The 13,282-nt window shown below is 39.4% G+C and overlaps 1 pseudogene; it reads right to left on the bottom strand.

Annotated features, from left to right (window-relative positions):
• Positions 1 to 1,679: 1,679 nt before the first annotated feature.
• LOC125473817 lies at positions 1,680 to 1,790 on the bottom strand (annotated as a pseudogene).
• Between the last annotated feature and the right edge of the window lie 11,492 nt (positions 1,791 to 13,282).

Raw genomic sequence — 13,282 nt, forward strand, 5'->3', positions numbered from 1 at the left:
TAGATATGTGAATGAATGAAGGGATTGTTTAGCACACATCCTGCCGAGTTAATCCCTTTAGTTTTATGAAAGTTTCTTGTGCATTACATACTCTTGATTATAAACCAAAGTTGCACATCACAATTAGGTTCATGATTAGAGACATTTGATCAAATCCACACATCATATGGTTGATCATGTCTAAGTGAAACAAACTCAAGAAATAGGTAGATGAATGAGTACAAACTAACTTAACAAACATGGACTTAGTTGAGCAATGGTGAAATCAAATCCCTAGTTTCATTTCCATTGATACTATCTCATTGTATTAGTTGTTGATTCATTTATTTGTGTTTACTTCGTTTTCTTATACTTTCAAGTTACAACAACAAAGCACAACAAATCTGCCTATTTAGACTAGTTGATTCAAATCTGCCTATTTAGACTAGTTAATTCATTTCATAGAGTTCTTGCAAAACAAGTAATTACATAGGTCCAATTAGTCCCTGTGGATTCGACACCCTTGCTTGTGCCATTATACTAAATATATTCTAGCATTAGGAAGGAAATATACATCAACAAAAATGGCGCCGTTGCCGGGGACTGATTTCAGTCCCTTGTAATTGCTTGTTTGCTTGTTTGCTATTTTGATTAGTGTCAAGGTTCATAACTTGTCAAATTGATAACTGGAAGTTGATTTAAGTTGCATACATTTCATGTGTGGAAAAGAATCCCTTAGCCATTCTATTATCCATTGGTTTACATCAATTTGCTTGACAATCTGTTTTCTTTATAATCTGTCCATTTAATAGCATTTCGTCCAAATACAAATCCCTCCATATTTTGTTAAGTCTTAGGCTTAGAATCTGTCTTATTTTGTGTTTTGAAGCATTTTGAGTCAAGTCCAAACCTAATTTTCGTCCAAAGTTGAGTTTAGTGTCAAAACTGCCTAGTTTGTGTTTTTAGGCAGTTTTGAGAGTTTTTAGCTTGTTTTGAGTCTTGTGAATCTGTTTTGAGTCCCTTGAGTCTTTTCAAACGTTTTTAAGTTTATCTTTGTTCTTTTCATTGTTGTTTGCTAGTTGATCTTTGTTCTTTTCATTGTTGTTTGCTTCTTGACTTTCATTCACACTTGTGTTACTTTGTTTCAGGTAGTATATGTCAAATAGACTTGTTGAGTTAGGCCAAAGAATTGAAAGGTTAAAGGGCCACACTTTGGACAACTTTGTGCCATCAAGTTCATCCTTTATCCTTGAGGAAGAGGAAAGGAATTCACCTAGTTCAACAAGTAAAGGATCTGAGCACCTTGATTGGGAAAGAGAAGAGGAGATGGCGGGCAACCAAGATGAGCTTCGAGCTTTGGAGGACTTTGCTCAACCAATCATACCAAATTCACCTTCATGCATCTTGCTGCCCACAGAAGCTAGAAACTATGATCTCAAATCTTCACATTTTCATATGTTTCCCTCATTTTATGGCTTACCTAATGAAGACCCTTTAGCTCATATTAAAGAGTTTTACAATGTTGTGAGTGGTTTACCTTTGCAGGGAGTAAGTGAAGCAAATTTGAGGATGAGAGTGTTTCCTTACACCTTGAAAGATAAGGCCAAGAGTTGGTTGATGACTCTAACACCAGGTTCCCTCACCACATGGGATGCCGTGGCTAAGAAGTTCTTGGAGAAGTTCTTTTCCACTCAAAAGACAGCCACATTAAGGGGACAAATCTTCAACTTCAAACAAGATGATGGTGAACCTTTCAATGAGTGTTGGGAGCGTTTTAAGGGCCTCTTGTTGCAATGTCCACATCATGGGTTACCTTTTCACTTACAAATGCAAATTTTCTATGATGGACTAACCCAAAATTGTCAATCAACTGTTGATAATGCAGCAGGTGGAGCATTGAAGAAAAAGAATGCTCAAGAGTCATACAACATTTATGAGATGTTGGGGTCTAATGCTCAACATAAAGATTTAAGGGGTAAGAAAGTTGGAGTCTATGAAACAAGTTCTAACCATGAGCTTTTGTTGCAGGTAGCTAACCTAGAAAGGAAGCTTGAATCCGTGCTCAATATGGTGCCAAAAACTAATGAAGTGTGTGCCATTTGCAACATACCAAGCCATCCTACTCACCAATGTCCATCTAGGGAGGCTTACCCCGAGTATGTTCAAGAACAAGTGAATCTCATGAATTCTTACAACCAAAGGCCAAGGAATGATGTGTATTCCAATACATATAACTCAAGTTGGAGAGATCATCCCAACCTTTCATGGAAGAACAACAATCAATTCCAAAATTTCCAACCAAAACCTGCCCCTACCCTTGAGGACACAGTTAAATTGTTAGCCCAAAACACTTTGCAATTCCAACATTCCACAAATAGCACTCTCCAACAACATTCAGCAGCCCTAACCAAAATGGAAACACAATTGGGGCAGATTGCAGATGCTTTGAACCAAAGAGAAGTTGGAAAGTTTCCAAGCCAACCAGTGATACTCCAAAGGAACCAAGAGCAAGCCAAAGCAATCACTACACTTAGAAGTGGTAAGGTGATTGATAATAGGGTTGGCAATGAAGTTACTAATGAATATGATTATGTGAATGCAGGTGTTACTCAAGGAGACAATGATAGACCAAATGAGGAACCAAGCCATGCTACTTCCTCACTTGAAGCACCAAATCTTCACAAGGCTGAGAAACCATACACTCCACCAATACCATTCCCTGGAAGACTTGCCAAGAGCAAGCAGGATAAGTCATTCAAAGAAATTTTTGATATACTAAGCAAAGTGAATGTTAACTTACCTTTGCTTGATGTCATTAGGAACATGCCAGCATATGGGAAGTTCTTCAAGGAATTGAACAGTTACAAAAGGAAGTATGGACCACATGAGAAGGTAGTGGTGTCTGAGAATGTGAGTGCAGTTTTGCAAAGAAAACTTCCACCAAAACTCAAGGATCCAGGAAGTTTCTCTATCAACATCACCATAGGGGACAAGAAAGTAGAGAAGGCAATGCTTGATTTGGGTGCTAGCATCAACTTAATGCCTTATTCAGTGTACCTTCAACTAGGTTTGGGAGATTTGAAAGCCACCACCATTTCATTACAACTTGCAGACAGATCTGTGAAATATCCAAGAGGTATAGTAGAAGATATTCTAGTTCAAGTTGATAAACTAATCTTGCCTGCAGATTTTGTAGTGTTGGACATGGAAGAAGCTCCTATACATGATCGAGAGTTGCCTATATTGCTTGGGAGACCTTTCATGGCCACGGCCAAGACCATCATTGATGTGCAAAATGGACTCCTCACTATGATAGTGTTAGGAGAGACAGTTCAATTCAAAGTGTTTGAATCTCTTTCTCATCCTTCTTCATCCCTTGATTGTTATGCCATTGATGTGCTTAATTCACTTGTATTCTCTAAGTTCTTGCAGGCACAATCGAATGAACCATTACAAACTGTTTTGAGTCAATCTCAAGATGAGTTTGATGAAGAAGATGCACTCATGGAAGAAGTAGCTGCCTTGGATGCATTAGCATTGTATCCTTTGAATGTGTCACCTCTTTTAGAGCCTTTAGAATCATCAATGTCACATATAATTCCTTCCACTGTTAAGGCACCAAAACTTGAACTTAAACCACTTCCACCACATCTTAAATATGCATATCTAGCTGAATTTGAAACTCTTCCAATTATCATAGCTTCTAATCTCACCCCAATTGAAGAAGATAAACTAATTAGGGTGTTAAAAGAGTTCAAATCAGTTTTTGGTTGGTCTATTGCAGATATCAAGGGAATAAGCCCTACCATGTGCATGCATAGGATTCTTTTGGAGGAAGGGGCAAAGTCAACCCGTGAGCCACAAAGAAGACTCAATCCACACATGAAAGAGGTTGTTAGGAATGAGGTGTTGAAATTGTTAGATGTGGGGATCATATATCCCATTTCTGATAGCAAATGGGTGAGTGCTATTCAAGTGGTGCCTAAGAAGGTGGGAATCACTGTGATGAGGAATGAAAACAATGAGCTGGTGCCCACAAAGCCCACTGCTAGTTGGCGTGTTTGCACCGATTACAGGAAGTTGAATTCTAGCACTAGAAAAGATTATTTTCCTATGCCTTTCATAGATCAAATGCTTGAGAGATTGGCAGGTTACTCACATTATTGTTTTCTGGATGGTTACTCAGGTTACAATCAAATTGCAATCGCTCCGGAGGATCAAGAGAAAACAACCTTTACTTGCCCCTTTGGCACATTTGCATATAGGAGAATGCCTTTTGGACTTTGCAATGCTCCAGCAACATTCCAAAGATGCATGTTGGCCATCTTTTCTGACATGGTAGAAAGATTCATTGAGGTATTTATGGATGATTTCTCAGTGTTTGGTTCCTCTTTTGATGAATGTCTTAACCATCTATCGTTAGTACTTCAAAGATGTCAGGAAACAAATTTGGTTCTCAATTGGGAAAAGTGCCAATTTATGGTGAAACAAGGAATTGTGTTGGGGCATGTAATTTCTAGCAAAGGAATGGAGGTGGACAAAGCCAAAATTGACGTCATCACCAATATGGTAGCCCCCACCACTGTGAAGGGAGTAAGAAGTTTTTTGGGTCATGCGGGTTTTTATCGTCGTTTCATTAAGAACTTTTCAATGATCACTCGTCCATTATGCAATCTGTTAGCTAAAGATGTTGTATTTCATTTTGATAAGGCTTGTATGGATGCATTCAATACTTTGAAAAGTGAACTAACCTCGGCCCCTATTATTATGGCACCAGATTGGTCGTTACCTTTTGAATTAATGTGTGATGCCTCTGACTATGCTGTTGGTGCAGTTTTAGGGCAAAGGGTGAACAAACTTCCACATGTGATCTACTATGCAAGCCGGACTCTGCATGATGCTCAACTTAACTATTCCACAACTGAAAAGGAGTTGCTTGCTGTTGTTTTTGCCTTAGAAAAGTTTAGGTCATATCTTGTGGGATCTAAAGTTATTGTGTTTTCTGATCATGCAGCCCTTAGGTACTTGATGACAAAGAAAGATGCTAAACCACGTTTGATTAGATGGATACTATTACTACAAGAGTTTGACTTGGAAATTCGAGATAAGAAGGGCAGTGATAATGTTGTGGCTGACCATTTGTCCAGACTTAATGAAAACCATGGAGTGGAGCAACCCTTGCCCCTAAATGAATCATTTCCAGATGAACAACTCCTTGTTGTTCAAGAACAAGAACCATGGTATGCTGATTTTGTTAATTATCTGGCTTGTGGTGTAATGAGAAATGACCTTTCTTTTCAGGAAAGAAAGAAGTTCCTTGCCATGGTAAAGCACTACGTTTGGGACGAACCATATTTGTTCAAATATTGCCCTGATCAAATCATTAGGAGATGTGTCCCAGAGAGTGAGCAACAAAGCATCCTAACATTTAGCCATACCTTGGCATGTGGAGGACATTTTGGTGCCAAAAAGACATCGCTAAAGGTTTTACAATCTGGTTTCTTTTGGCCCACTTTATTCAAAGATGCTTTTGACTTTTGTTCTAAGTGTGATAGGTGCCAGAAAATGGGGAACATTAGTCGAAGAAATGAAATGCCATTGAACAACATTTTGGTGGTGGAGCTCTTTGATGTTTGGGGAATAGATTTTATGGGACCATTTCCATCCTCTTTTGGCTACTTATACATATTAGTGGCAGTGGATTACGTATCCAAATGGGTTGAAGCCATTGCTACAAGAACTAATGATCATAAGGTTGTGTTGAATTTTCTTAAAGATGTGATTTTTTGTAGGTTTGGAACCCCAAGAGCTATTATTAGTGATGGTGGCAGCCATTTCTGCAACAAACCTTTTGAATCCTTGATGAAGAAGTACAACATCAACCACAAAGTGGCAACCCCATACCATCCTCAAACCTCAGGACAAGTGGAGATTAGCAACAGGGAGATCAAGAACATTCTGATGAAGACTGTGAGTCCTACAAGGAAGGATTGGTCACTAAGGTTGAATGATGCACTATGGGCATATAGAACAGCATACAAGACCCCCATTGGCATGAGTCCTTATCGCCTTGTGTTTGGGAAAGCTTGTCATTTGCCAATGGAGCTTGAACACCGTGCATATTGGGCCATCAAGAAGTTCAACTTTGATTACAAGGATGCTGGAACAGCAAGGAAGCTCCAACTTAATGAGTTGGAAGAGCTTAGAAATGAGGCATATGAGAATGCCAAAATCTACAAGGAACGGACTAAGCTCTATCATGACAAGGCCATCCTAAGGAAGGAGTTTCACCAAGGTATGAAAGTACTTTTGTATGACTCACGTTTGAGACTTTTTCCAGGTGATAGGCGCATATTCATGCGACTTAATTAGCTTGTTCTCATGCATTTATGTTGTGTTTACTTATCTATTTCAGTGTTTAAGGCCACTTTTGTGTATTTTCAGATTATAAGGCCAAAGTGTGCAAGAAGATGGAAATTGGAGTCTTTTGGAGCGAAAGAGGAATGAATGAGTTGAAGACTTGAAGAAACGACGAATTCCTACGCCAACGATGAATTCTTACCAAAACGAAGAATCCTACTCAAACAAGGCTTCCTATTTTAGGAAAGTTGACCCTAATTTTCCCGTTTTGGTAACCTTTCCTAATCTTAAACGTCCGTATTTTCTAGCCACTTTGAAGTCCTTGTAGGCGCTTTAGGACACAAAACCAAGGCCCTAGCCGCACCATTTTAATCTTCCCCCTTTAATTTCTGATTTTTCCTAAATTCTAGAAGCCTTTGAATTTATTTTAGTTAATAAAAATAAGCTAGGGATTAATTTCTGGAACAAAAACATTTTTCAAACCCTAGGTTCTACCATCTTAGCCGCATCTCCCATTGCTCCATTATTCATATTAGCCACCATAAAATAATTTCCATTTAAGCCGTGACCATCCCATTTTCTCTGATTCATATTTTTTTATTTAGCCAATGATCCCATTCATGCCATTTTATTTACTAAGCCATTAACCCTTTTCTTTTGAACCTAGCCGCAAATCCCATGGACTTTTTTTCTCCATCCGTAGCCACCATAGCCCATTATCCCATTCTTTTTTGTCTTTAAGCCGCAGCCACATTCCCATTATTCAACCATTAAGCCATTCTCCCATTCAATCAATCCGTCCACACCATCCATTCACCCTAATTTTGCTAAGCCGTGATTATTCCACTAACCCTAAATAAAATATTAAGCATCCATTCCATGACCCTAAGATCCCATTATTCTTTTCCCTAGCCGCCATCATCCCATAATTTTTTTCCTTGCAGCCGCATATTGTCCCAAAAACCTATCCCAGAATTTCCCTTCACAGCCGCAACTTTCCCCCATAATTCCACCACCTCGCCGCACCACCAATCCTCCCTAAATCCATCCCCAACCCAAAATAACATCCAAATCATCCATTTAACCTCACTACCGCAGCAAGGAGAAGAGGAAAGAGGACTTAGACGCGCAGAAATTCAAGTGGATTCATTGGGCGTTCTAGGTGTAATCCATCCTTTGTTCTTTATGTTTAAATTCAATTTTATTTTTCTTGTTGTGAACATGAGAGGCTAAATCCCCCTAGTTAGCTAGGGGGTGATTCGAAACCATGTTTATGCTTGCAATATGAATTGATTATATTTGGTTGGAATTTCATAAGTTGTGGATTCAATTTGTTTAACTGCTTGATCGATAACTTATTTATGTATGTTGATTGAGAGTGCACGCTTAATTTTCATGCATGAATATGACGCTAGAATATAAGTGAATTTCACCTAATAGTTATGAACTTATTTTCACAAGTAGTGGAGGTTGCTTATAAACAATCGCGTTAAATAAATTCTTGGCATAAGTTTCATGCAATCATAGTAACGAATGCCTCGTCAATACTTATAGTTTTCATGATGCTTAATGATTCTTGCTTGTATCTCTATTATGCAATTCATGTAGGGAACTTGTGGGGAATGCTTTGGGTTGTCGCATGCAATCATCCAATTCATTAACTTAAGGAAAACTTGACGGTTAATTTAAGCGGACCTAATTAACCCGGGGTGTTGAGTTTCATAATTTATCGAAAGACCAACTGAAAATCATTTTGTATGCAAGTGTAACATGTGTGGAGAAGAACCTTCTAGCTAGCATTCATTCCATATTTCATCACATTCATATTTAAATTCTACATTTAAATTACAATTTGTGCATTTAATTTATTTTCGTCAAAATCTCAATCCCCCTTTACCTTAGTGTCTAATTTAGTTAGAAAGTGTCTTAGTTTGTGTTTATAAGTGTTTTGTATTCTTTGAGTCTTTTGATTTGTTTTAGTATTTTATTGTTTAGTTTTACATTCTTTGAGTCTAGTTTAGTGTTTTTAACGTTTGTTTTACGTTTTTGAGTCAGTTTCCAAGTGATTTAGTAATCCCTCCTAATCCCCGGTCTAGAACGATCCCTACTTGCATCTTTACTACAATTGTCACAAGAGGGTTTTAATTTGTGTGCTTATCTAGTTCGCATCAAATTTTTGGCGCCGTTGCCGGGGATTAGCAACTTTGCTAATCCCTTGGATTGTTTAATTTCTGTTTATTTATTTATTTTGTTGAAGTTTCTGATTTTGTTTTGTTTTCCTTGTTTTAGGTACTAGTGCATGACTCGGAGTTCTCAACCAATTCGTGAGCGTATCTCGGACTTTGACAGTGACTTTGAGAGGACTTTGAGACGAAGGAAGAAGCATCACGAATCAAATCCGCTAAGCCCGGAACCTGAGCTTGACGAACAAGGCCTAGAAGAGGAAGAAGAGGCCACGGCAGGGATCTTTGAGGAGCCACAAGACATGGCCGTAGACAACCGGACACTTAAGGAACTTTCCGCTTCGGGATTGGCTAATGCAGCACCCTTGTGCATCCAAAATCCCCCACCGGCCGAAGGGAAGACCGAGGAGTTTGAGTTGAAGTCAAGCTTGCTCCATCATATTCCGAAGTACCATGGGTTGTCCATGGAGGATCCGAACAAGCACCTAAAGGAATTTGAGGTGGTGTGCTCAAGTATGACTCCCGTCAACGTTGACGGAAGTATATTGAAGATGAAGGCTTTTCCATTTTCTTTGATGGACAAAGCCAAGGATTGGTTGTACGATTTAGCTCCCGGAACCGTCACATCGTGGGAGAGCATGAAGAGGGCCTTTCTGGAGAAGTTTTTCCCAACTTCTCGAATCATCCTTTTACGAAAAAGGATAAGTGGTATACAGCAAGAAGATGGTGAGTCTTTTCCTACGTATTACGAACGTTTTAAATCTCTTGTTGCTTCTTGTCCACAGCACCAGATGAAGGAGGAGTTGCTTCTGCAATACTTCTACGAGGGGCTCCTGCCAATTGAACGACAAATGCTTGACGCATCAGCGGGTGGAGCATTGGTGGACAAGACACCCATGGCGGCCAAGGTCTTGATCGCGAACCGAGCGCTGAACGCTCAACAATATGAAGGAGTGGGACAAAGAGGACCCCCGCGGCAACAGGTTCATGAGGTAAGTTCCGCCCCTGATATTCAGTCACAGTTAGCTAATCTTACCTCCATTGTGTCTCAGATGGCCGAAGGCATGAGGATGCAAGGACCAGTTGTATGCGGGGTGTGTTCGATCCAAGGACATGCGTCGGAGAAGTGCCCACAGCTCATAGAAAATGGTGGATGGGAAAGCGCCAACGCCATTGGATTTCAAAGCCAAAATCAGTCAAGACATGATCCATACTCCAACACGTATAATCCGGGGTGGCGAGACCACCCAAATTTCAATTGGAGGGATACCCAGCAACCTCAGAACCAAGGAGGCTTTAGGCAACAACCCCCGGGGTTCTTTCCCAAAACCTACGGCCCACCCCAAAATCAAGCCCAATCCGGCCCAAGTGCCTCAGGTACGTCTCTTGACAATGATGCACTTATTAAGATACTAACTAAGTTGTCTAATGGGCAGGAAGATCAAGCGAAGGCTATGCAAAACCAAGATAAGAGGGTGGATCAACTTGAGAAACAAATTGGGCAGATTGCCGAGTTTATAGGTAAGTTTCGAGATCCCGGACAACTCCCTAGTTCCACCATTCCAAATCCGAAGGGAGGTTTCGAATCAGCTAAAGCAATCACCCTAAGAAGTGGTAAGGAAGTTGGGGTAGGTCCTACATCAAAAACAGGTCATAACGAGGATGAAAAGCTGCAACATGAAGAGGAGGAAGCAAGCAAGCCCACGGCAAGGGTACAAGCACCCTTGTCGCAACTATCAAGGGACATTAATGCACCCAACTCATCTCATTCGGCCACCAAAGGTAAGTTGGGGTCAAAATTGATTAATTCTAACTTTGTTCCACCCAATGTTCCTTTTCCTAGCAGATTTTTGCAATCCACGAAAGAAGAGGAGGAAAAAGATGTTCTAGAGACATTTAGGAAAGTTCAAGTCAACATACCCCTTTTGGATGCAATCAAGCAAATCCCGAAGTATGCGAAGTTCTTGAAAAAGCTTTGCACAACAAGGAAACGGATTCAAGAAAAAGAGGTGGTTCATGTAAGTGAGAATGTCTCTGCCATCTTGCAACGCAAACTACCTCCCAAATGCAAAGATCCAGGTAGTTTCACTATTCCTTGTGTAATTGGAAATACAAAGTTCGAACATGCCATGCTAGATTTAGGTGCCTCAATTAATGTCATGCCATATTCTGTTTATGCATCTATGAATCTAGGAGAGCTTAAAAAGGATGGTGTTATTATTCAATTAGCTGATAGATCTAATGCATACCCGAAAGGAGTTTTGGAGGATGTTTTGGTGCAGGTAGACCATTTGATTTTTCCTGCAGATTTCTATGTGCTTGACATGGAAGATTCGGCACACTCTCCATCATCACCACTCTTACTTGGACGACCTTTCATGAAAACAGCTCAAACCAAGATTGATGTGGCCAAGGGAGCAGTCACTATGGCCTTTGGTGGTGATATGATTAACTTTAAGATTCCTGAATCAATTGAGACTACTAATGATGTTCGTTCTTGTTGTGCCATTAATGTAATTGAACACATAGGGACGGAGTGTTCAACAAAGATCAAGAAGGATGTTTCTCGAACTACCACCGAGAAAGAACTTGGAGTAGAGAACAAGGAGTGCACGGCTCCAATCTTGAAAGGACCACAATTGGCCATGAGCAACCCTTGTGCATCCGTCCATTGTGCTACCACTTCTTTGCCGTACAAAGGTAAGCCACCTATTCCAAATTCGATTCCCATTTCAACTAATAGGTTGTTACCTCGTGTGGTGCAGGTACCGAATCGAATTAAACGTCGTGGGAGAATTCGTGTTGATGTAGAAAAGAAAAACACGACAATAAGAAAGGATCATTATCCCACTCCATTCAAGGACCCAAAGCATGAAGTGGTTCGTCGGACAGATTGTAGTTGCACCCCTCGATGTCGTGGGGTTCCATAAACCTTCAAGGGAGCATCGTCCGGCTGGAAGACGTTAAAGCAAGCGCTTCTTGGGAGGCAACCCATGCAATCAACAAAGGAAGAACTTGGGAATCGCTCCACACTCAGATTTGCGTCCCTAAACCCTTTCCTTTGTTGCTTACTTTATGTTTTGTGTAATGTTTTTAATTGTGTTTAAAACATTGAGGACAATGTTTAGTTTAAGTGTGGGGGGGTAACATTCTGTTTTGAGATATTTGTGCATGAAATTCGTAGGGTATTACCACCTAACATGTCTAAACTTGTTTCCCACTGTTTTTATGTGTTTTAAGCTATTTTAGAGTGTTTGAGTGTGTGTTGACTTAAAAATCCGAAAATTCCATAAAAATTTGAAAAATTGTTTTGAAAAACCCAAAAAGAGTTGTTTGTGTGTGTTTGTTTATGTCGTAGGGTACCTTCCAACGCAATGATGAGGATTTGGTTTTTAATTGCATGATGGTTAAAGAAAGTTACAAACATGGTTGGACGTTTGATATACTCTTTGGTTTATGCTTGGTTGTAGTTATAGTTTACGAATTCACATGTAATCACAAATGATAAAAATCAGTTTTTGTAACATGCTTGAAGGAAGGAACTTAAACAAACGCTACATCCCTGTGAGACTTGAGCCTAAACGTTATTTGGAGAGTTATAATCTTTGCATCATTGTTTTCTAAGTCGTTGCATGATCTCATTATTCTTTGCTTGGTTACTACTTAGAAGGCGTTTCATCACTTAGTTCCAAATGCTAGAACTCATGCCCATTTCATTTAAAGCATGTCATTGATTTGCATAACACGTATTCAAGATGAAGTTGTGTAGTGAACACCATAGCCAAATTGCCATATTTCCCTTTTCATTTGTTTGTAGGATTTAACCCCGTTGAGCCTTGTGTAGCCTACTTTCTTTGTTAACCCGCATTATCCTCACCTAGCCTAGATTAGGACCATCCTTACCCTTGTTCTTGAAGCATAGTAAGCAATGAATTCCTTTTGATTAATGTGTTGCAGGAAATAAGTGTGGGGGAAAGATTATTGATGTGAGTTTATGTGCCATAGGCACGTTTAAAAAAAAAAAAAAAAAAAAAAAAAAAAAAAAAGAAAAAAGAAGAAAGAAAAAAAAAAAAAAAAAAAATGAAAGAAAAAAAAAATTGAAAAGTATTGGTTGTTGAAGTAAGGGCCCAAAACAATGAATTAGGCCTTAAGAGTTGTTTGAATCTCCCCTATTTGTTTAAAAGTTGATTTCTGCATTCTAAGGGAATTCTAGGTCTTAATTTCATTACTTTACTTATTATTGCTTAAAGAACGTTTGTTTATCCTTACCTTCCCTTGTTAGCCAAAACCCCAAGCCCCGTTACAACCCTTGACTTCTATCTTGAGTGTTGTGCATTTCAATTGTGGAGTTTGAATTTGGTATGAGCATATGGTGTCACTGGTTCTCGCATCTAAGTAGTAGCATTCCATTCATGAGATCATATCTAAACACGTGTAATTACTCCAGAAATTGCTTTCTTTGTTATAACGTATGTGAGTACTAGTCTTTCATGTTTACATCAATCTTCTCACATATAACTAGTGTAGGGTGTGTAGTCAGAAAATCTGAGTGAAAATTGAGTGCATAACTAGTGAGGAATTGAGGGAATTCTCTAAGGCATGTTACTACATTCAAGATGTGTTTTAATTGATTAAATGCGAACTAGTGAATGGTGACTATGATTAAGTATGTGCTCGAGGGGAAAGAAGACTAAAAGCTATGTGAGTAATGATCTTTGACATGTCATGTTTCATTGGAAATCCCTGAGGCAATCGTTGGA

Source organism: the organism of the source record quoted next, unplaced genomic scaffold, assembly GCF_019419815.1.
Source record: "Pyrus x bretschneideri cultivar Hongxiangsu unplaced genomic scaffold, Pyrus_bretschneideri_v1 Contig99, whole genome shotgun sequence".
In the NCBI taxonomy this organism is placed as follows: domain Eukaryota; kingdom Viridiplantae; phylum Streptophyta; class Magnoliopsida; order Rosales; family Rosaceae; genus Pyrus; species Pyrus x bretschneideri.